The sequence below is a fragment of the Papaver somniferum genome, chromosome 5 (genome assembly GCF_003573695.1).
Source record: "Papaver somniferum cultivar HN1 chromosome 5, ASM357369v1, whole genome shotgun sequence".
Taxonomy (NCBI): Eukaryota; Viridiplantae; Streptophyta; class Magnoliopsida; order Ranunculales; family Papaveraceae; genus Papaver; species Papaver somniferum.
In genome coordinates, this window is record NC_039362.1 from 156,974,826 (window position 1) to 156,998,830 (window position 24,005).

Here is a 24,005-nt window from a genome sequence, read left to right on the forward strand (position 1 = left end):
CGGTGGTGCGACTGGCATGGTTGGCATGCCTTTGGCGCAGAGATGTGGCTGGCATGGCATGACGTTGGCACGGTGGTGCGGCTGGCATGGTCGGCATGCCGTTGGCGCGGAGATGTGGCTGGCATGGCATGCCGTTGGCACGGTGGTGCGACTGGCATGGTTGGAATGCCTTTGGCGCGGAGATGTGACTGGCACGCCTTTGGCGCGGAGATGTAGCTGGCATGGTATGTCATTGGAACAGTGGTGCGGCTGGCATGGTTGGCATGCCTTTGGCGCGGAGATGTGGCTGGCATGGTATGCCATTGGCATAGTGGTGTGGCTGGCATGGTCGGCATGCCTTTGGCGCGGAGATGTGGCTGGCATGGCATGCCATTTGCACGGTGGTGCGGCTGTCATGGTCTGCATGCCTTTGGCTCGGAGATGTGGCTGGCATGGCATGTCATTGGCATGGTGGTGCGGCTGGCATGGTCGGCATGCCTTTGGCGCGGAGATGTGGATGGCATGGCATGCCATTGGCACGGTGGTGCGGCTGGCATGGTCGGCATGCTTTTGGCGCGAAGATGTGGCCTACATAGCATGCTATTGGCACGTTTTGCTATCATGCGCGGTCGGCATGCGTAGAGATGATGCCAGTCAGTACCGATGGCTCTACCGTGGTGCATGGCATATACATAAAAAAGGTACCCCGGTAATTTTACGCAAACATGTTGAATGGTTCAATAAATGTGCTAGTGGTGACATTATTACTCAAGTGTGACGTCACTGTTCGACTAAGGTTTTACGATTTTAACCCTAAGCTAAAAACCACCATCAATATTAAGTCCTCTTCTTAGCTCGGAATAGGGGCTTTGTTGCGAGGTAAGCATAAGATAGTGATAGACAAGGACAAAATCGAAACGGCAAGTCATGAAGAGATGGTCAGGAAGATCCGTCTAACCTTTTTAGGGAGGTAAGGAAAATTCGTGATTCTTGTGTTGGTGGCTCTGCGTAAAATCTGCTCGTGATGGTTCTAGATAGGACGTGGAGTAGTAGAGGTGGGTGCTGGCCGGGATGCAAACAGTTGGCGTCAGCTTGGCTAGGATAGGGAATGCGGAGTTGTTGGCGTAGGCTTTGCGTTATATGGAGCCGCCGGTGTAGGCTTGGCATGGTCTTTTGTTGGCTTCCGCTCGTTATGCGGACTGTTGGTGCCATGGGCTATGGGTGAAGAAGTTGCGCTGGAAGGACGCAAGATGCTAGCACTGGAAGGACGCAAGCTGCTAGCGCTGGAAAGGATGCAAGCTGTTATCCCTAGAAGGACGTAAGCTGTTAGCGCTGGAAATGATGCAAGTTGTTGGCGCTGGAAGGACGCAAGCTGCTAGCACTGGAAAGGATGCAATCTGCTGGCGCTGGAAGGACGCAAGCTGCCAGCGCTGGAAGGACGCAAGATGCTGGCGCTGGAAATAACGCAAGTTGCTGGCGCTGGAACTTTGGCTATCGAACGGTGGTGATGGCGCCTGGCAACTTTGTCTAAATTAAGGTTTGGCATGCTGAAACGCTAATTAGCGCCTATTACTAAAATCGTTGTGGAATTCTCGTACGAACTCGGATTTTGACGGTCCGCTCCTCCATTTCGATCGAAAAAGAATTACCTATCTCAACACGCGAGAATATTGGTTTCGAGCTCGTTTAGGAGGTGAAAACAGTCCGACAGTAAAACTCAGAGAGAATTCAGGAGAGATGTTTCGGGCTCGTGGAACGATGGCAACTGGATTCAGTTCTGTAGAAGGATGGAAACTGGCTTCAATCCTATGGAAGGGTGACGACTGGCTTCAGTTCCGTGGAATGGTGGAGACTGGATTTAGTTCCTTGAAAGGATGACGACTGGCTTCAGTTCCGTGGAAGGGTGACGATCGGCTTCAGTTCCGTGGAAGGGTGACGACCGGCTTCAGTTCCGTGGAAGGATGACGACTGGCTTCAGTTCCGTGGAAGGGTGATGACTTGCTTCAGTTCCGTGGAATGATGGCAACTTTGTCTAAATTAGGGTTTGTCGTGTCGAAACCTAAGTAGCGCCCCTTACTAGAATCGTTGTAGAATTCTCGTACGAACTCGGATTTTGACGGTCGACCCTCCATTTCGGTCAGAAAGGAATTTATTATCTCCCCACGTGGAAAATTTAGGTTTTGAGCTCGATTAGGAGGTGAAAACAGCCCGATAATAAAACACATGAAGAATTCAGTAGGGATGTTGCGGTCCCGAGGTGGCATAGTCGCGCCCAGTCATCTATTCCCGTTCATGGATCAAGAAGGAATATTTATTCTGTTCAAACTCTAGAAACTCCATCCGCACGAAAAGAGGTATCGACCCTCTTCTGTTTTCTGTTGCTCGTCTTGATCCGTGCTTTACTCTGCAGTGTCTCTCCAGTGGATTCCAAAATTTACCAAACTCCATTGCATTCTTGGGATGGATGGATGAAATATATGTTCAGCAACGATCATGTCAGGATAAACTTGGATCTTGTGGTTGCATTGTCGGTCCATCCTTGACTTTAGGTTGTTCAGTGTCTAGACCTTCTAATCGCGATGATGATATGTTGTGGATGATTGTATAGTTCTTCCGAAGCCACGGGACGAAATAAATGAGTTGGGAGACAATCTGTTGCTGATGTGCTGCTATCAAGTCTTCAAGGACTTTGTTCCAATAGACATCCTTCGAACCAGCTTCTGAATCTTGGACTATCGTATGGAATGGGATGTGGTGAGAAATCCCCAGTTATATTTCTGTTACTTCCGATGGCATGGCCGAATATGTGAATGTATCTTTGTGTCATGCATTTGGAGTCTTCGATGCACATGTACGACTTCATGTTGAGAAATTCATGTGGCTCGTAAAGCTTCGGCAGTGATGATGTTGAAATCAGAAATAACCAGGTTGAGGGGGGTGAAAGCGTCTCATGCTGGTAGTACCCATGTGTATCATACTTTCATTGCATCTCCTTGAATCCATGTCCACGGGATTTGATACAAGCTTATTGTACTCTTCTGGATGTGACGCTGGGATGCTCAGGATATAACATGGACGAAATAATCTGGATAGCGAAGAGGTATATATGAGAGAATTATGTTGTTTATCGTGGCTCCCTCTATTTCTTCAAGAATATGTTTCAGCTGCGTCTCTGGAGTTATCTCATGAGTCTTTAATGATCCTCGGGATGGACTGCGATGAGCAGTCCGCAGTCGCATTTTTCATTAGTTTCTTAAGCCGTTTTCCTCTGAGCAGGCTTAGGATCCGCCGCGGCCTCGTAAAGTGTTGAAGGCGTCTTCTAGACAAAGAGGTGATAATATTCTTGCGCTACACCCTTGGAGGGTAGATGACCTTGTTGTGGGTATGGATTTTTGGTTGACTGTGCCTTCTAAGCTTTGACAGTGAAGGGATTCCGTGTAGATCTTTGTAGTGATTTCTGCTGCAGTGGAGCTCTAGCTGGTATCGGAAAATGAGCAGCAACAGTTCTTGGTAGCAGATGTAATCATAAGAGACTACATTGTCGTGGGAACAAAGTAGGTTGGATGGAATTGTATGGGCACCCATGGAAGTAAAAGGATTGGCTGGATGCATAAGCGAGAAAACTTTCCATGATCACGAGTTTTTGCGGGATGGATCAAAAGGTGACCATGACTACGAAGATTAGCTGGATGCGATCATGATCCTTGACATGGGGAGTGTGGTGGAACGACCCTTTGCAGAAAGGAGTGGCTGCCACGGTACGATCTTTAGCAGGAGGGAGCGGCGTTGAAGCGGCTTCGGCTCTTGGAGAGGATGTTGAAACTTAAGGAGCCAAACACTGAAGCTTCGTTGAAGCGGAGCGGCTGGTTGAAGCGAACGTTGAAGCGGAGCGGCTGCCAGAGCGAACGTTGAAGCGGAGCCTCTACTGGAGGACGTTGAAGTGGGGCCGCTGCGGGAGGACGTTGAAGTGGGGCGGCTGCTGGAGTGAACGTTGAAGCGGAGCCGCTGCTGAAGGACGTTGAAGCGGAGCGTCTGTGTCAATCAGCGTGCTGTCAAACTTGACACCCTTCAAGCGAACAGTGGTTAGGAGTCCTCAGTTTCATCTATCAATCATGCTTTCCAGGAGAGGTTGGGGTTTGGGAACAGCTTCCCTGGCTGGAAACAACTGCTTTCCTTATGCAGTGCGGTTGAGGGATGCAAATATGTCTTGACGCTACACCTTGGAAAAACATAGAACCTCACATAAATGTTTCATCATAGACTGCACGATTTTGTGGGCGAAGTCCCCAGAAATCATGCAGCTCCTGACGGGGAGAGGGTCTCTGTGAACTCAGGAAGGTTGTTGATTTCCTTTGCCTCGATTTTGGAGAAGTCGTTCATGATCTTTACGTGTAATGAAATTGGATTGCTGATTCTCTTCTACTGGGCTTTCAAGAGAAAAGCAAGCCTCTTCATTTATAAACGCACGTCCTACTGAAGTGCCTGCGCCGGATGTTAAAAGTATTCCTTGTCAGCTCCCTCTTGGGTTGACGTGACTCTTATGGTGCCCGCTTCGTCAGTTTCTTGAGGAAATAGGTATGTCTTTTTGAGTTATAGACACGTCTATCTGAGCCTTACGAGAACCTTTTGTCTTTCCATAAATTCATCAGTGGTAAAAGGAGGTCGGCTTCTTCCGGCTCCTCCAGTCTCTTTCCCTGATGGTGGATTAGCAGCGGCTCTAGTGACGGTTGGAGTTGTCATACTTGAAGAAACGTTGGGGTGGCGGAAGCGGCTCTTGTTCTGGTGATCGTAGGTGTATCGTGCAGAGATGGCGCGGTTTTAATCACGGAGTGCTTGAGCCATGAAGATGTTTCGAAAAGTGAGGATGGCGCTGCTTTGGCTGGTTGGAGCGGAGAAGATGGCACTGGACTTTGGATGGATGTGGAGCGAAAAGATGGCGCTGGCTAGATCATGAAATGGCAGGGACGGCTGCTAGATATGACGTGGACTGTTGGTGTTGGGAGTGGCTTGTTTGCGTCGGTCGTGGTGCTAGCTAGGATGCAAGTTGTTGGCGCTAGCTTGGCCGCGGCATGTTGGCGTCGTGGAGCTTTGCCAGCGCGGGTTTGGCTGCCTCTTTCCGTGTATAGACCAAAACAAGAAACCTTCCTCCATTCAAACTCCAAAAAGTTCTATGCCCATGAAAGGCGTCACCAATCCTCTTTACCTCGTATTATTGGCTTTGTTTCCATGTCCAGGTGCTAACGAGGGGGTGGTAGCAATAAAGCGGGCAAACATATTCCAAGTACGTATCTTCGTGTTTCTTCTTTCTGTTTGCTCTTCTTTTGTTGGTGCAAACCCTAGCCATGGGCATGTCCGCCATAGTTTTATGGGCTACGCCGCGATAATTCCCCAGTCACTCTTCTTCGTGTGATAACTGATAACTGAGCCATTGATTCCCGAGTGAATTGTTTGCTTCTACCATCTTCATACGGCGTTTGAAAAATAAATTTGAAAATTGAAAATTGATATTGTAACCAAGAGATTAATCTCTATGGTCTCCAATTGTTTGAGGGTGAAAAAGGTTTCTGCTGATTTTGGTAATTTCGAGTGTGTGGGTGAGAAACGAGTCTAAACCCTAAACAATGTACTGCAAGGGAGTACTTTGATTCGAGAGATCAATCTTTACAAATCTGGCCTAAACCAAGAAATGTCCGTTCCAGACTTGCTTCGGTCACAAAGTGAAGGAGAAGGGTTGGTCTAGAGAGGGAAGCGAAGAGAGTGTTGAGACCAGAATAATTGATTCGGGAAGAGTAGTTGTTTGACGACTTGTATCAGAAAGTGGAAAGCTAACAGATGGGAAATCTAACAAGTGATTTCTGAGTGTTGTATTTTCCTGACCAAAACTTCTTCTCTTTTTGGTGGAAATAGGTGAGACCTATTTATATAAGTCGCAACGAAACATACCCTGTTCTCGTAAGAAGTGGAAACGCTTGAGTAAATGGAAGAAAGCGGTAACGGGTAACGCCTGAAATTGATGTTTCCATAATGAAGGAAACGTTTCACCATTACTTCTTGTAGTTACTAATCGTCTCACTCTTATGACACTTTCTTGTAACGGGCGTAGTGTACGCCGCACGTTGTAAACCGCCAGACCAATACCCTGATGAGCATCCCCCAGTTTGTGACATGTTTTGATGTCTCGAGTGTTTTGTGTAACATGTTTCTATTGTTTGGAAAGTTGAGGTTGGGAGGCTTGCCATCTCGGTGGTGACCTTCAACGGTCGAGATTTTGCATCTTAGGAGGAAGGTTAGCCGTTGATTGTGGTTACTTTCCGTTGGTAGCCAGTGGCATGGTCACGGTGCTGGCATGGCTTGCGCATGCTATTGGCGTGGCTAATTAGGGTTTGGTGCCGTGACCAAAGAATTTGCATAGCTAAGTGTGTGTCGTGGCCAAAGAGTTGGCAGTGTACCCAAGAGATTGGCATAAGTCGTTTGGTGGCAAGCTTGTACAGCTGATATTTGCTTCTCATAAGGAGGGGTGGCCGTTGATGCAACCCTCCGTTTGGCAGCCAGCGGCATGGAGGCATGGCCAGCACGGCTCGTGCATGCTCTTGGCGCGGCCAAAATTAGGGTTTGGCACAAACCGTGGAACTTTGGAATCGCATCCAAGAGGTTTCCACAAATCGTTTGGTTTGGTGGCAAGATTGTACGGCTGAGATTTGCATCTTAGGAGGAAAGATAGCCGTTGATTGTTGCAACCTTCCGTTTGGCAGCCAGCGGCATGGAGGCATGGCCGGCATGGCTTTGGCATGGTCAAATTAGGGCTTTGGCACCGTGGCCAAGAGTTGGCACCGTAGCCAAGAGATTGCCATAAGTCGTTTGGTGGCAAGTTTGTACGGCTGAGATATGCATCTCAGGAGGAAGGATAGTCGTGAATTGTTGCAACCTTCCGTTTGGCAGCCAGCGGCGTGGATGTATGGCTGGCATGGCTTTTGAGTGGCCAAATTAGGTCTTTGGGACCATGGCCAAGAGTTGGCACCGTAGCCAAGAGATTGTCACAAGTCGTTTGGTGGCAAGTTTGTACGGCTGAGATCTGCATCTCAAGAGGAAGAATAGTCGTTGATTGTTGCAACCTTCCATTTGGCAGCCAACGGCATGGAGGTATAGCCGACATGGCTTTGGCGTGGACAAATTAGGGATTTTGCATCGTGGCCAAGAGTTGGCACTGTAGCCAAGAGATTTCCACAAGTCATTTGGTGGCAAGTTTGTACGGCTGAGTTCTGCATCTCAGGAGGAAGGATAGCCGTTGATTTTTGCAACCTTCCGTTTGGCAGCCAGCGGCATGGAGGCATGGACGGCATGGCTTTGGCATGGTTTAGGCGCGGCCAAGTTAGGATTTTGGCATAGTTTTAGGCGCGGCCAATAATTAGGGTTTTGGCATAGTTCAGGCGCGGCCAAAATTAGGGATTGGCATTGGGACAAAATTTGCCACTCGTTTGGTGGCGAACTTGGATGGCTGAGATTTGCATCTCAGAAGGAAGGGTGGACGTTGATTGTTGCAAGCCAGCGGCATGGAGACATGGCCGCATGGCTTTGGTGCGGAGGTGTAGCTGGCATGGCATGCCATTGGCACGGTGGTGCAGCTGGCATGGTTGGCATGCCTTAGGCGCAGAGATGTGGCTGGCATGGCATGTCATTGGCACGGTGGTGCGGCTGGAATGGCATGCCATTGGCACGGTGGTGCGGCTTGCATGGTCGGCATGCCTTTGGGGCGAAGATGTCGCTGACATGGCATGTCGTTGGCACGGTGGTGCGACTGGCATGGATGGCATGCCTTTGGCGCGGAGATGTGGCTGGCATGGTATGCCATTGGCACGGTGGTGCGGCTGGCATGGTTGGCATGCCTTTGGCGCGGAGATGTGGCTGGCATGGTATGCCATTGGCACGGTGGTGCGGCTGGCATGGTCGGCATTCCTTTGGCGCGTAGATGTGGCTGGCATGGCATGGTCGGCATGCCTTTGGCGCGAAGATGTGACTGGCATGGCATGCCATTGGCACGGTGGTGCGGCTGGCATGGTCGGCATGCCTTTGGCGCGGAGATGTGGCTGGCATGGTATGCCATTGGCACGGTTGTGCGGATGGCATGGTTGGCATGCCTTTGGCGCGGAGATGTGGCTAGCATGGTATGCCATTGGCACGGTGGTGCGGCTAGCATGGTCGGCATTCCTTTGGCGCGTAGATGTGGCTGGCATGGCATGGTCGGCATGCCTTTGGCGCGAAGATGTGACTGGCATGGCATGCCATTGGCACGGTGGTGCGGCTGGCATGGTCGGCATGCCTTTGGCGCGGAGATGTGGCTGGCATGGTATGCCACTGGCACGGTGGTGCGGCTGGCATGGTTGGCATGCCTTTGGCGCGGAGATGTGGCTGGCATGGTATGCCATTGGCACGGTGGTGCGGCTGGCATGGTCGGCATGCCTTTGGGGCAGAGATATGGCTGGCATGGCATGCCATTGGCACGGTGGTGCGGCTGGTATGGTCGGCATGCCTTTGGCACGGAGATGTGGCCGGCATAGCATGCCATTGGCACGTTTGGATATCATGCGTGGCTGGCATGTGTAGAGATGATGCCAGTCAGTGCCGAGGGATCTGTCGTGGAGCATGGCATATACATAAAAAAGGTACCCTGTAATTTTACGCAGACATGTTGAATGGTTCAATAAATGTGCTAGTGGAGACATTATTATTCAAGTGCGACGTCACTGTTCGACTAAGGTTTTACGATTTTAACCCTAAGCTAAAAACCACCATCAACTCATACATATTCAGCATAGTGTGGACAAATTGGAGCAATTAACCGTGTTTGAACATCCATAAATCGCCACAATAGGTCGCGGTTCATTCCAGCGATTCCACACGAAAATCTATACTCATCCCTAGGAGCTTGTAGGTCATAAAACCCTGTCTTCAGAGCGTCCTGGAACATATAATCATCGAAGTTCTTCTCAGTCTCAGTGACAGCAATATTTATCTCATTCAAAAATACCTTACCTTATCTGCATAAGTAGAAGTGAAAAAGCGGGGGTCTAACAACCACACCCAATATTTCGCTTAGCAATCTGTATGGACAAACTCAAATATTCTTTCTAGAGAATAAACTAGACAGTCAGACTCAATCTAGAGAAAAGTATATCAAAGAGTCTATATCTCTATCTCTTGATTTAAATCTGAAAAAGCGGTGGTCTAACAACATCACCCAATATTTTGCTTAGCAATCTGTATGGACTAACTCCAATATACTTTGCTAGAGAATCAACTAGACAGTCAGACTCAATCTAGATTAAAGTATATCAAGAAGTTAATATCTCTCTCTTGTTTTGATTAACTCAGGATAATAGAAATCAATGAGTCTTTAATCAAACACAAGGAATAACTTGGATGGTACCAAAGACCAATATCCAAGGATCAATCAATGACAATCGATAACTAAAGGTTGGATTACTCTAATTGATGATATAACGCACAATCTGTATTATTTCAGTTATAAAGACAAAACAATATATTGCGGAAATTGAAATAACGCAGACACCAGAAATTTTGTTAACGAGGAAACCGAAAATGCTGAAAAACCCTGGGACCTAGTCCAGATTGAACACACACTGTATTAAGCCGCTACAGACACTAGTCTACTCCAAGCTAACTTCGGACTGGACTGCAGTTGAACCCCAATCAGTCTCCCACTGATCCAAGATACAGTTATGCTCCTACGCCTCTGATCCCAGCAAGATACTGCGCACTTGATTCCCTTAGCTGATCTCACCCACAACTAAGAGTTGCTACGACCCAAAATCGCAGGCTTTGACAATAAACAAATCTGTTTCAACATAGACAAGTCTATCAAAGGATCAATCTGTCTCCCACAGATAAACCCTAAAAGGTTTTGTTCCGTCTTTTCATAATAATCAAGGTGAACAGGAACCAATTGATAATCCGGTCTTATATTCCCGAAGAACAGCCTAGAGTTATCAATCACCTCACAACAATCTTAATCATATGGTAGCGAAACAAGATGTTGTGGAATCACAAACAATGAGACGAAGATGTTTGTGATTACTTTTTATATATTGCTTATCGGAGATATCAATCTCAATCCAATCAATCTGATTGTACTCGTACGATAGAAGATGCAAGATCAGATCACACAACTACGATAAAAGTAGTATCGGTCTGGCTTCACAATCCCAATGAAGTCTTTAAGTCGTTAACTTGGTTTTAGAAGAAGAAAACTAAAGGTTAAAGGAGAAACGACTCTAGCACGCAAACTAGTATCACATGTAAGGTGTGGGGATTAGTTTTGCACAATACTAGATGTCTCCTTTATATAGTCTTTCAAATCAGGGTTTTTCCTTGGTAATAAAGTAATCAATATCCATTGTTAGATGAAAACTTGATTTAGATTCAAGCTAATATTTATCAACCGTTAGATCGAAAACTTAGCTTGTTATACACACTTGACAATGCACGTTTCTAGGTTTGTTAACCATAGCCAAACGTATGCACTTGTTGGTTCAACAATAGTTAACCAATTGGTTAGCCATATGAGCATTTCATATCAACCATGTTCGTTTTCACCATAACTAGTTCAAATGACTCAAATGAACTAGTTAGAGAGTTGTTCAATTGCAAGGAAATCTCATGTACTACACAAGACACAATTGAAGCAAAGATGATTTGATTCGCTTGAATCGGTTCATGAAGTTTTATAGCCACGGTTTGAAAACTTCATTCCTTAGTCTTTTTAAGTTTAAGTTCAGAAATCATCTTTAGACATATAACTTTCTTAAGTTTGCACACTAGGTTCGCGGACTTAAGCAACCGGGAAGAGTTTACAAACTCCAGCAGAAAATCTCGGCAAAAGACCTTCCGCCGGTTCACGGACTAGTGCTAACGCAACTAGTTTGTCAACTCCATCAGAATTTCTCGGGATGAGAAGTTTGGCAGTTCGCGGACTGAGTTCGCGAACTTGGCAACAAGCCATTCTTCCGGTTTCTCTTGATCAACAAAGTTCGCAAACTTTGGTTCAAGGAATATGACTTATGCACATATGTATTTCCACAATAATACTTATGTCCATAATTGGTTATGTAATCTAAACTCTCATTCCAATCATTGAAACATTCTTAGAGGACGTTATATAGTTGTTACACCATTTCTCGTCAAAGCAATTTTCAAGATGATTGAAACATACTAGGTAAAGATAAACTTGATCGAAGCGAAAATCTTACCAACACATATTTTGAGATACATATAGGCGAGGTATACCCAGCTCGGAATACCAAATGTGTACAATCCAAGTATATATATAGCATACGACTTCTTGTCTCAAATAGTATGAGATAGAGTAGATAGACTTTTGAGTGACAGATAAGTTTAAGTCTTCACATACCTTTTTTTTTGAGAAGTTCCACCGGTTCCTTGAGTAGTTCTTGTACTTGTATGATAAATCTCCATGAAGTCCTTGAGCTCAACTACACTTTCTATCTTAGTCCGAGACTTAGCTATAATAGACTAGAAATCAAGACTTATAGTTTTGATCACTAACATTGACAAACATGCTTGAGATAGCAACGCATGCGAGTTTGACCGAGCAATGCTCTAACAATCTCTCCCTTTGTCAATTTTAGTGTCAAAACTATCAATACTATGGAATACAAAAAAGATAAAGAAACTTTAGTAGATCCTATTCCACATGTCTAATCTTCAACATTCCTCGAAATCTTCGTCACTTCCGAGTACTCCAATGATCCCCAAATGTTGTAAGTTTAGCATCACCGTTGTTGAAGATCCGTAGCTATAACAATGAGAAAGTATCGGTCTTGATCATTGTTATACAGTGTCATAGTATTATTACACAATGTCAAGGTTCAATCGTATCACAACTTCAACAATAATACTATGGTGATATGTATCACTCCACCTTAGTCAATACTCCATCTCACGTGGAAACCACTCCCCCTTACACAATGATCCGAAAACCATATGTATTTGTAGTGTGAACTGTTAGAGCACTGCTCGGTCAAACTCGTATGCGTTTCTATCTCAAGCATTATTTTTCAATGTTAGTGATCAAAACTATAAGTCTTGAATTCTAGTCTATTATAGCTAAATCTCGGACTAGGATAGTAACTGTAGTTGAGCTCAAATACTTCATGGCGATTCATCATACAAGTGGAAGAACTAGAGCTGCACATGAGCCGGTACAGTCCGGTTTTCTGTTGGAACCGGTACCCGTACACGTAGTTGACCGGTTCTTCAATTTGAGGACCTGTACCTGTACCTGTACCTGGACTTGTACCTGTCCCGGTAAGACCGGTCCGGTTCCACTCCGGTACCGGTTTTTTACCTGAATTTTAAAACACACAGTAATATAGTATGTATGACAGTAAAGTAACAACCTAAGAGTCTAAGACTAAGTTCAACATTACAAAGTTCAAAATAACAAAGGTTTAAAACATCACAGAATAAGTGTATCACACTTTAAGTTCAAAGTTCAACATTAAAACATAGTACTAAAAACAACATTTCCATAAGTCTGCGACAAGAAATGAAAAGAAATCCTTGCAAAGGATGGGGGACTTCTCGAACAATGGCACTGGCTGCACTGACACGGAGTTTACATCAAGCTTCTTTTAGCAGAGAATCCCATATGGCTGCAACATGGAACAAAAAAGTAAAACAAGAAAGTAAGCAAGCAATACAAGAAAACTTGAAAAGTAAGTTCTATTAAATAGAAGAAAACCTAATATATTACCTGCCTCATCTTCAACAGCATCATCAGGTATATAGTCACATAGAAGATCAAGAGAAATGGGCTTTTGAAGAAAGCTTTGTGTACAAAGCAATGCTTCGACTGTCCTTGTATACATAGAAGCTCTCCATGGAGTCAGCACGCGCTTCCCGGTGCTAAAATCTGATTCAGAGGCCACTGAAGACACATGCATGGCTAATATATCTCTTTCCATGTATGAAAGTATCTTATACCTGCTTGCATTAGCCTGCCACCAAGCCAATATATCAAAATGGTCAGGCTGAACTATTTCACGCATTCCACCTTCAATCACATCTGTCAAATACCTGTCGAGCTCAGTTGTTCTTGCCTCTTAAACACAACTTGGGGTGTCCCAATGTTGTTTCCTCCTTGATTTAATTCTAGCAAACAGACCAACATATTGCACACTAACTGGATAAGCAACAATATGAGCATCACTACTTGACCCCTCCTCATGAACTGAATACAAGGACTTATAATCTTCAAAGAGTTCCTCAAATTCTAATTTCACCTTTCTCATAACTCTTTCAACCTCCCATGTATTATTCTCATACAAACAATTAAGAGTAAATTCCAAACCCTTTTGTTTCTCTCTTGGATCTAACAGATGAGCAATAAACATTACAGAATTCATTGATTCATACACACCCCAATACTTATGGTACTTAGCACACATTAGACGAGACGTACGAGCAATAAAAGGATCTGATGCTACATTGTTTCTAAATTCTACTAATTGTTCATTGATGAGTAACAATTGCCATAAGAACATATGAATAGTGACTTGTATATATGCAACAAAAGTTGAAAGTAGCATCGAAGAATACCTTTAGACACTTCACAATACCTCTAGCATATTTCCAATCTTCTTGATAAGGAGCATGTTGACGAGGAATATTTTTCTTCTTATTCTGCTTTGCCTTGTTCTTGCTTGTTGGATCCAACTCCTCAACCTCATCTTCCATATCCTCAACCTCTTCCTCTTCTTCCATATCCTCAAACACGTCTTCTATGACAACATTACTAGCTATAGCTTCTTCAATATCAGCATCAGTAGGTAAAACAAATTCTTTTTCTTGCTCAAAGATAAACCTCTGTTGAAAGTCCTTATCAATCTGTGCTAACATTGCAAAAACTTTTTCATATTTTTCAGCAGCATCTAACATCAAGTAAGTGCTATTCCATCTAGTATACACATCTAAAATCAGAGATTTCTTACAATCTACCTTTGCTAGAGAAGCACATTGTTTAAATTTTTCGTGCCTAGAAGGAGAACTAAGAACGTATTTTACAACTGACCTTATTCTTCTAACTGATACATTAAAGAGCCTTACTGCATCTTTTATGACAAGAGCAAGAACATGGGCTGCACACCTCACCTAGAGAAAGAACAAAACAAAAAGTATACTGTCAAATTCAATGCTTAAAAATGCAGCACAAAAAGAAATATTTGGCTCTATTTGGCACAAAAAGAAATATTTGACAAGAGCAAGAACATGGACTTACATGTAAATATTTGGCTCTAATTGGTGATCCTGTCCATTTAATGACAACATTCTTCAAATGCTCAATAGCCACTTTGTTTGCGCTGACGTTGTCTAGAGTGACACCAAATACATCTTGTAGACCCCAATCCTTCAAACAATCCACCAGCTTCTCACCGATTGCATTACCAGTATGACCTTCAACTTGGCAGAACATGAGTATTCTCTTTTGTAGCTTCCAGTTCTGATCAACATAATGAACGGTTACACAAATATAGTTATAATTATTTGGTGATGTCCATGTGTCCGTTGTCAAAGATGCCCTCTGCTTAGATGTCAAGAAATAAGTTTTTAGGCTATTCTTCTCTTGTACATACATCTTCAATACATCCCTATAAATTGTCATACGCCCTGGAACCTTGAATCTAGGCTCTGCCACCTGCATCATTGCCACAAAACCTGACCCTTCTACTGCTCTAAAAGCTATTTCATCCCTGATTATCCACTCAACAAGAGCCCTTCTTAACTTTTCATAGCTGTAAGAATGAGCAACAAGTTTACCATCTTCACCTGGTTTTGGGCGTGGCATCAACAGAGTTTGTTGTCCCTTGTCTTTCTCTACCTTCCTGTTTGGATTTTTAAGGCATCTCTTCAAATGCTTATGTAATCCAGAAGTTTCATGTACGTCATTGTCAGCAGCATACAATCCCTTGCAATGATGACATTCAGCTTGAACGTCACTTATCCCGGTCATCTCCAACCAAACTTTAGATCTCACTTTACCATGCTTCTTTTTGCTGTCACCAACTTCAGTTGTACTTGTTGGCGTAGGTTCAGTTCCATCATCTGTGTTAGATGCAGCTTGAGAGGATGATCCAACTTCAGTTGTATTTGGAGTTTGAGTTGAACTTGGTGTAGGAACAACAACAATGCTATTACTGGAATCATCTGGTGCTTTGCGCTTCCCCATTTAGCACCTCAAAGGCCTGCAAGAGAAGTAAAGAACATTATATGCAGTATATTAGCCTTATAGACTTCAAAACAACATATCTGACTAACAAAATTGATCAAAGATGCAATGCAAGTTAAGTAAACAGAACTAACAAAATTAACCACATACAACTACATAAAAACATCATATCTGACTTTCAATGAAAACAATTAAAAAAGACAACACACAATTGCATACTAAATACACAATTGCATACTTTCAATGAAAACAATTAAACAGAACTAACAAAATTAATCCATGAACTTTTTTACATGGATTCACCTAGGTATGGGATGCACAGCAACAGAAAAGACATAATACAAACAAATACAACTACACGAAAAATTACCCACCAATAACATTTCACTAGCTTCAAATCTTGTAACTACCAGCACACCGAGCTGTGTTATCACATAATCTTCAACCACTAGCAATAGCATAAATTGCATATACTTCAGAATCTAACTAAATTGAAATTCACAACAAACAATCAAAAACAGCAGTTCCAACAGTACATTAGATTTTCATAGTTTTTTTTATAAACCCCATATAACGATAAACCAAATTTCTCTTACATAGCTTCACCAAAACATAAGAACCACCACTAAAGTAATTGTAGGTGATACAGGACACTCAATTCAACTAGGCAGAAACAGAGACACTGAACACAATTAGCTTAAGTAATTTTAACTATACAATAACTCAACTCAACATCACAGATTTTGGGAATGGAATTGATAAAAACAAAAACTAACATATATGATATATGATATATCCATGTCTACTGCTTATCAAATCTCAACATGGGTATACAAATCATATAAATCAGTCAACACAAAATACAAACCCTAATTCAATCTCAAATCAAACCCTAATTCAATTTCAAATCAAACCTTATTTCAATCTTAGATTCTTAATAGTAACAAAATAATTGTTACTCCTAGTTTAAATCGATTTCAAAACCCAGTATCACACGATTCAAAGTTTCAAACCCTAGTTTATTCCATAATCGATTTCAAATCCCATGAGAGTTACAAGTAACTTACAAATCTAAGAAGAAGAAGAAGATCAAGTATCCTAGTTTATACCTTAACGAATCGATGATGGTGGTGACTGGTCACTGGTGAATCATGAATGGTAGTGAAGAACGACTGCTGCTCTTCAGTCTTCAGAGAAGAAAAAAAAAAGAAAACTGAAATGAAAGTCGATAGAAATTAGAGATAGGGTTATACCTATGAGGGACGGTCAGGATGTAAGATTCCCAAAAAAATCTACGACTAAAATTAACTGGGACATATGGGCCGGGACAGGTCGGGACTCACCCCAGAACCAGTACCGGTCTACTCCGGTTCTCAATTTTAAGAACCGGTACCTGTCCCGTCTACTCCGGTTCCGGTTCGGTACGAGTCCGGTTTTTCCGGTTCCGGGTCGGTACAGGTAAAATGGACCGGGTCTTGTACAGCCCTAGGAAGAATTACTCAAGGAACCGGTGGAACTTCTGACAAAAAGGTATGTGAAGACTTGAACTTATCTGTCACTCAAAAGTCTATTTATTCTATCTCCTACTTCTTAATATAAAAGTCGTATGCTATATATATATACTTAGATTATACATTTGGTATTTCGAGCCGAGTATACCTCGCCTATCTATATCTCGAAATATGTGTTGGTAAGCATTTTGCTTCGATCATGTTTTTCTTTACCTAGTGACGCAAGTCATGTATGTTTTGATCATCTTGAAAATCGCTTTGACGAGAAATAGTGTAACAACTATATAACGTCCTCTAAGAATGTTTCAATGATTGTAATGAGAGTTTATATTACATAACCATAGTGGACATAAGTATGTTGAAGAAATACATATGTGCATAAGTCCCGTGCTGGAAATCGGCTAGTAGCCAAGTCCACGAACTTAGTCCGCGAACTGTCGAAGTTCTCAAACCCGAGAATTTATGTTGAGTTATCAAACTATGTTGCGTGAGCCAAGTCCACGAACCAGCGAAGCTCTCGAACCCGAGAATTTTTGCTGGAGTTTGAAAACTCTTTCCAGTACTTCAAGTCCACAAACCTAGTCTGCGAACTTGTATAGGTTATATATCTAAAGATGATTTCTGAACTTAACTCATAAAGACTAAGGAATGCTTTTGCAAACCGTGGCTATAAAGTTCATGAACCGATTCATGTGAATCGAATCATCTTTGCTTCAATTGTGTCTTGTGTAGTACATGATATTTCCTTGCAATTGAACAACTATCTAACTAGTTCATGTGAGTCATTTGAACTAGTTATCGTGAAGAAGAAAGTGGTATTTATGAAATGCTCAAATGGCTAACCTTTTGGTTGACTATTATTGAACCAATAATGCACACGTTTGGGTACGGTTTACAAACCTAGAAGCGTGCAGTTCATTTGTGTGTGACAAGCTAAGATTTTGATATAACGGTTGAGATATATTAGCTTGAATCTAAATCAGGTTTTCATCTAACGGTGGATAGTGTTTGCTTTGTGAGCAAGGCGAAACCCTGATTTGAAAGAATATATAAGGGGACATCTAGCAACTCTACAAACTAATCCCCACACGTCTGTGTGTTACTAGTTTGTAAGCTAGAGTCGATTCTCCTTTAACCTTTGGTTTTATTCTTCTAAAACCAGGTTAACGACTTAAAGACTTCATTGGGATTGTGAAGCCAGACCGATACTACTTTTATCGTAGTTGTGTGATCTGATCTTGTATATTCTATCGTACGAGTACAATCAGATTGATTGGCTTGAGATCGTGAGAGTTATCCGATAGGCAAGATATAAAAGTAATCACAAACATCTTCGTATCATCGTTTGTGATTCCACGACGTCTTGTTTTGCTACCATACGATTAAGATTGTTGTGAGGTGATTGATTAATCTAGGTTGTTCTTAGGGAATATAAGACTGGATTATCAATTGGTTTCTATTCACCTTGATTATATATCAAAAGAAGAAACAAAAACTTTAGGGTTTTTCTGTGGGAGACAGATTTATCCTTTGATAGACTTGTCTGTGTGAGACAGATTTGTTTATTGTTAAAGCCTGTGATTTTGGGTCGTAGCAACTCTTAGTTGTGGGTGACATCAGCTAAGGGAATCAAGTGCGTAGTATCCTGCTGGGATCAGAGGCGTAGGGGTGCAACTGTACCTTGGATCAGTGGGAGACTGATTGGAGTTCAACTACAGTCCAGACCGAAGTTAGCTTGGAATATGCTAGTGTCTGTAGCGGATTAATACAGTGTGTATTCAATCTGGACTAGGTCCCGGGGTTTTTCTGCATTTGAGGTTTCCTCGTTAACAAAACTTCTGGTGTCTGTGTTATTTTTTTTCCGCATTATATTTGTTATATAATAGAAATAATACAGGTTGTGGGTTTGATATAATCAATTGGAAATCCGACCTAACGGTTGTTGATTGATATTGATTGATCCTTGGACATTGGTCTTTGGTACCGTCCAAGTTCATCTCTCTTTGATAAAGACTCGCAGATTTCTATTTGCTTGAGTAAAGATCAAATTGAGAGATTGAGATATTAACTCCTTGAGATACTTTTACCTAGATTGAGTCTCACTGTCTAGTTGATTCTCTAGAAAGTGTTTTGGAGTTGGTCCATACAGATTGCTAAGAGAAATATTGGGTGGTTTTGTTAGACCCCCATTTTTTCAATTGGTATCAGAGCAGGAAAACACGTTAAAGATCTTATAAGTCTGTGTTTGTAGCGATCTGATGATGGACGAGTCTATCTCTGACAACGTACAAGTTAAAAAATTACCAGATGTTTCTCAAATCTTGAATTCACCTGAGAGAACTGTCACATCTGGGTCAATATCTAAATATCCTCATGATGTAGAAACTGTTGATAACTGGGAAACTCTCCTAGAAGAACAGTTGGATGAACTTTCTGACGAAGGTGACTCAGATATTGATAGAGATGTTGATGAGGAATACTCAGAGTATGTTAAGTTTTTGGATTCGTTGAAAATGAAGAAGATTACAACTTCTCATGTCACAACTCTTCTGACTCCTCTCTGTCGAGAAAACAAGAAATTAAAAAGGAGTTACGAAGGTCTTGATGGTCGGAATCGCTCTTGCGAATCAGTCCACAAAGATTCCGAGGAAAACCTGAGTAGAAAGTCACTTGAATGTGATCGTGTTTATCAAAAATAATTCTTGTTAGAAGAGAAACTTGCAGAAATTGAAACTAGGATTAACTCCCAGCAAGCAAGTTTCAATGACAGCGAAAGCGCTTATCTTGCTCGAGAAAAACGCCTTGAGGCTGACTTAGCTGATTCTCTTGATAAAATCAAGATGTTGGAAGATGACTTGAAAAGGTTCCATACTAGTTCAAGCAAATTAACCATTATGCTAGGAGCAAGTAAAAATCATCGTGATACGCGAGGATTGGGCTATAAGGGAATAAATGCTCCAAGTACTAGCAAAGAGCTAAAATTTGTCAAGGCTAGTGATTCTTCTCAAAAAAAGGTTTCCACTGATGGAAAAAGTGAAATACCTTCACCGGAATTTAAGGTTCAAAAGAGAAAAGTATATCAACCTCCAAAACCAGCACACATGAATCCGGGTAAGAGCGTTCCTTATATTTGTCATTATTGTGGAAACAACGGTCACCTGGAAAGGAGATGTCGTTTTTCGTATAAGGAATGAAAAACTTCATGATATTCTTGTTTGAGTGTCAAAAGAAGTGATTAAATCGGGACCATATGTTAAGGCTAACACTCTTGACATTACGGGTTGTAAACGTCCAACCTTTAGGCAAAGGAATCAGTATTGTGATAATCCTAGATTTTCCTATAAACGTCATACGAAGTCTTTTCACAATTGTAATGATTATCAAAAGAATAACTTCGTAAAGACGAAGACAAGATCCGATGCTCCCAATTGGAGAAAGACTAACTTGCAAAAGAATACTCAATCCAATTCTCTTCCGATAAATCTTGAAGAGAGTAATGGGAAGAAGGTTCTGGTTTTTCCTAAACGCACTCAGAAGTGGGTACCAAAGAAAGCTAATGATGCTTTGAGTGTGAAAAGGAATGATCTTCCAGAAAATTCCATGACTATGGGGAAGGCAGTATCAATGATGTTGGAACTTAACAAGTTTTTTGGGAAAATGGAATTGGATGTGAAAGGCTCTAAAAGTGATCCCTTTTATGATAATCCAAAGGTCAATTGTGGTGAACAAGACATTGTTCACCCCAACACAACTTGATTGTGTTGTAAGTGCATCCTCACCAAGGAATGCCCTGTTATGTATACGGTGAGGGAAGCACGAAAATTGGGGCGCACAGATTATGTTCAGTAAGGCTGTAGAGTTCAATTGGATTCATATAAAAAGGAATGTCTATAAACTTGATCAAGATTTGTGCTTTTATTCACGTACCTTTCTTATCATTCTTTTCTACCTAACTTGATCTGTGTTTAAGGTTCTTAAACGTTTAGGTTTGAAAATAGTAGTTCGGGATGTTTGGAATTCATGGTACACCTACCAGGTATGCATAACATCTTTTAAAATCAAAATCCAGGGGTTTAAGTTCGCGGACTTGAAAATTCGTTTGCAAACCCGTATGCATACTTGACGTCGATATTCGGTAAACTTGTTTTGGCCGTAATTTCTTCGTCCTAACTCAGAATGACCTAATTCGTTTTGCATTCTCTTCCTCTTTTATTTCTCTTCAAAATGGAGATGAGAATTTATGAATTTGGATGAGTTAAGATTGGTATTTGTCCTGTCTCTTGTTTTTCAGTGTTTTGCTCCGTTTCGTTGCATTTGTTCCACTTCTCTTGGACTTGGTAACTTGTATTCTTGGAGTACTACTCTTATAAGCTCATTGTAGCTTTTACAAGAATGTTTTTGGTGAATCACAAAGAAGGAAGTTCAAGAATTGGCAGTAGTACGCATCACTTTGGGATTCTTGAATGTTCACAATCATTTTTATGTGAACTATGGTGCATGGTCCTTAATGAATTTATATGTTCTTCTTTTTTAATAAAATCTTTTTATACGCCTTTGGTAGATATTCTTGGTGTAAATACGGGAGAAAAAGATTGATTCTACCCTCTAAAGAAAAATCATCTTATATGTGCATTACGAGTTTGTCTTGATGCCTAGGAAACTTCTTATGAGAATTTATTCTTGTTTTTGAGAAGGATTACTAGAGTTTGGAATAGCAATTATTGTGATTACACATAGCTATGTCCAACGTTTTTCATCTTCTTGTTTCTTTTTTAGGTTTTTGGTTTAAAATTCTAAAAATATTTGGAGGATGATGGTTTGCAGTATTTAATCTTTGGTTTGTTATATTGCAATGTTTATGGGATTTGTGTGTTTACGTCCGTGAACTATGTTGTCCAATATTTTGTCAAAAGTAAAGTCGTTCATAATCGGTATTTATGTATTGATTTAAGGATGAATAGACTTTTGACAAACTCAAAAGTTAAGCCTATATTGTCAATTCTTTGATGGAAGATAGGTTAGAATCTTTTGTGAACAAGGATAAAGTCTATTATTGTTATGCAAATAATGATTGAAAATAGAATAGATCCTTGCGTATTCCACAGTATTGATCTTCCTTGATTCATATCCTATGAAATACTTTGAGGCTCCGTAATGTGTCTTATGTTGAGCACGATACGACTAAGTTGATTATTTTTTAGCTTGGTTGGTTGTTCCGTAAGGTATGTTATGTTGAGCATTTGTAAACTAAATCAATCATCTTGTTTGGTTATTTAGTTATTTGCTCTGTAAGTTCTCTTATTTCGAGCAAAACAAATGACAATTAAATTGATTACTTTCGTGATTAGTTTGGTTGTTTTTATTTCAATTAGATTAATTATGGGTTCTCTTGTAATTAGTTAGTTAAACATTCATATATTCCATAAGATTTTTCTTGTGTCGAGTATATGAAAGGCTATCCTAATCATTTTCCAATGGTTTTGGTAGTCATATGTTCCGTAAGTTTACTTATGTTGAGCATAAACAATTAAGTTGATCACCTTGTGTGTTTAATTTGATTGCATATTCCAATTAAATTAATCATGGGTTTACTTGTGATTAATTTGATTGATTTTTTGGATATAGAAAATCACTTATCATGGTTTTTAATGTCCAATAAAAAATCCTTCTTTTATCTCTAAATTAAGGTCGCTTTTGTTGTTCCCTTGGGAATGACATCAAGTGGGGGAGAGTTCTTTTGAACTTGTGCTTAATGGTCATATCTTGAGGGGTGTGCGGCTGTGGAATTTTAGAGGGGTTATCTTGTATCTTTAAACTCTTTGATGAATGTTATTAGCTTCGGCTATATGATTGCATATAAATTAAGATGATGTGCGTCTTTTCTTTTAGTCATGAAATGTCTCTTGTGGAAATTTCATTATGATCCCGTTCTTGTACCTTTTACAATTTTATTGACAAAAAGAGGGAGAATTAATATGTAGTTCACACTACAAATACATATGGTTTTCGGATCATTGTGTAAGGGGAAGTGGTTTCCATGATCGAGATGGAGTATTGACTAAGGGGGAGTGATACATATCACCATAGTATTATTGTTGAAGTTGTGATACAATTGGACTTTGACACTGTGTAGTAATACTATGGCACTGTATAACAATGATCGAGAATCTCGAGTTTTCTCATTGTTATGGATACGGATCTTCAACAACGGTGATGCTAAACTTACAACCTTTGGGATCATTGGAGTACTTGGAAGGACGAATATTTCAAGGAATGTTGAAGATTAGACTTATGGAATAGGAGCTACTAAAGTTTCATTATCTTTTTTGTATTCCATATGTATTGATAGTTTTGTCACTAAAATTGAAAAAAGGGGGAGATTGTTAGAGCATTGCTCGGTCAAACTCGTATGCGTTGCTATCTCAACCATGTTTGTCAATGTTAGTGATCAAAACTATAAGTCTTGATTTCTAGCCTATTATAGCTAAGTCTCGGACTAGGATAGTAAGTGTAGTTGAGCTCAAGGACTTCATGGCGATTCATCATACAAGTGGAAGAACTACTCAAGGAACCGGTGGAACTTCTCGACAAAAAGGTATGTGAAGACTTGAACTTATCTGTCACTCAAAAGTCTATCTATTTTATCTCCTACTTATTGAGAAAAAAGTCGTATGCTATATATATATAGACTTAGATTATACACATTTGGTATTTCGAGACGAGTATACCTCGCCTATCTATATCTCGAAATATGTGTTGGTAAGCATTTCGCTTCGATCATGTTTTTCTTTACCTAGTGACGCAAGTCGTGTATGTTTCGATTATCTTGAAAATTGCTTTGATGAGAAATAGTGTAACAACTATATAACGTCCTCTAAGAATGTTTCAATGATTGGAATGAGAGTTTAGATTACATAACCATAGTGGACATAAGTATGTCGTGGAAACACATATGTGCATAAGTCCCATTTTGGAAATCGGCTAGTAGCCAAGTCCGCGAACTCAGTCCGCGAACTGCCGGAGTTCTCAAACTCGAGAATTTTTGCTGAGTTATCAAACTATGTTGTGTGAGCCAAATCCGCGAACCCAGTCCGCGAACTAGCGAAGCTCTCGAACCCGAGAATTTTTGCTGGAGTTTGAAAACTCTTTCCAGTACTTCAATTCCGCGAACCTAGTCTGCGAACTTGTATAGGTTATATATCTAAAGATGATTTCTGAACTTAATTCATAAAGACTAAGGAATGCTTTTGCAA

At 41.4% G+C, this 24,005-nt stretch overlaps 1 pseudogene; it reads right to left on the reverse strand.

The window, feature by feature from the left end:
* The window catches only part of LOC113278018, a 67,299-nt pseudogene that overhangs the window by 17,333 nt on the left and 25,961 nt on the right, over positions 1-24,005 (reverse strand).